This window comes from Scomber japonicus, chromosome 4 (assembly GCF_027409825.1).
Source record: "Scomber japonicus isolate fScoJap1 chromosome 4, fScoJap1.pri, whole genome shotgun sequence".
Taxonomy (NCBI): domain Eukaryota; kingdom Metazoa; phylum Chordata; class Actinopteri; order Scombriformes; family Scombridae; genus Scomber; species Scomber japonicus.
Window position 1 is genome coordinate 34,055,644 of NC_070581.1, and position 1,412 is coordinate 34,057,055.

At 52.5% G+C, this 1,412-nt stretch overlaps 1 long non-coding RNA gene across 1 annotated transcript; it reads right to left on the reverse strand.

The window, feature by feature from the left end:
- Positions 1-217: 217 nt before the first annotated feature.
- Positions 218-1,134, reverse strand: LOC128357839 (uncharacterized). The gene is made up of 3 exons (XR_008321229.1): positions 1,107-1,134; positions 708-748; positions 218-469 (listed from the first exon to the last, which is right to left on the reverse strand). It is a non-coding gene; the product is annotated as an uncharacterized LOC128357839 (long non-coding RNA).
- Positions 1,135-1,412: the final 278 nt, after the last annotated feature.

Here is a 1,412-nt window from a genome sequence, read left to right on the forward strand (position 1 = left end):
AACACACAGTGACAGTAATAGAAACACTTGATCCTTCCTTCCCTCCTCCCTCCTTGCCTTCCTTCCCTCCTCCCTCCTTTCCTTCCTTGCCTTCCTTCCCTCCTCCCCTCCTCCCTCCCTCCTCCCTTCTTTTCCTCCCTTCCTCCCTGTGTTAAACTAACACACAGACTGACAGATAGAGAAACACTTGATCCTGATCATGTGTTAAACTCTCTGTTGTCTCTGCTGCATATTTACATGTGCAGCAGGAAGTCGACTCTGCTCTCAACTTCCTGCTACGGAGGTCGCCATGGTTACGCCGACAGGCTGGTAGTAACCGCTGTGGTTTGAACCAAGAGAGAGAGACAGACAGCCGCACATCAAGTCTGCTTTTCTTTGGCTCTCTCCTTTTTCCTTTCCTTCTTCTTCTTCTTCTCTGTTTCCTCCTGCACTCCCCTCTCCTCTTCTCACCTCCTCTTCCTCTCCTCCTCTCACCTTCTCTTCCTCTCCTCCTCTCATCTCATCTCCTCTTCCTCTCACCTCCTCTTCCTGTCCTCCTCTCACCTCCTCTTCCTCTGATCCTCTCACCTCCTCTTCCTGTCCTCCTCTCATCTCCTCCTCTCACCTCCTCTTCCTCTCCTCCTCTCCCTCTCCTCCTCTCACCTCCTCTTCCTGTCCTCCTCTCACCTCCTCTTCCTCTCCTCCTCCTGTCCTCCTCTTCCTCTCACCTCCTCTTCCTGTCCTCCTCTCACCTTCTCTTCCTCTCCTCCTCTCACCTTCTCTTCCTTTCCTCCTCTGACCTCCTCTTCCTGTCCTCCTCTCTCCTCCTCTTCCTCTCCTCCTCTCACCTCCTCTTCCTCTCCTCCTCCTCTTCCTGTCCTCCTCTCACCTCCTCTTCCTCTCCTCCTCTTACCTCCTCTTCCTGTCCTCCTCTCCTCCTCTCATCTCCTCTTCCTGTCCTCTTCCTCTCCTCCTCTCATCTCCTCTTCCTCTCCTCCTCTCACCTCCCCTTCCCCTCTTCCTCTCACCTCCTCTTCCTGTCCTCCTCTCATCTCCTCTTCCTGTCCTCCTCTACTTTTTCCTTTCCTTCTTCTTCTCCTCTGTTTCCTCCTGCACTCCCCTCTCACTTCTCATCTCCTCTTCCTCTCCTCCTCTCATCTCCTCTTCCTGTCCTCCTCTCACATCCTCTTCCTCTCCTCCTCTCATCTCCTTTCCTTCTTCTTCTCCTCTGTTTCTTCTTATGTTCCCCTCTCACTTCTCACCTCCTCTTCCTCTCTTTCTTTTTGCACCTCCTCTTCCTGTCCTCCTCTCATCTCATCTCCTCTTCCTTTCCTCCTCTCATCTCCTTTCCTTCTTCTGTCATCTTCTCCTCTGTTTCCTCCTGCATTCCCTTCCCACTTCTCACCTCCTCTTCCTCTCTTTCTTTTTTCACC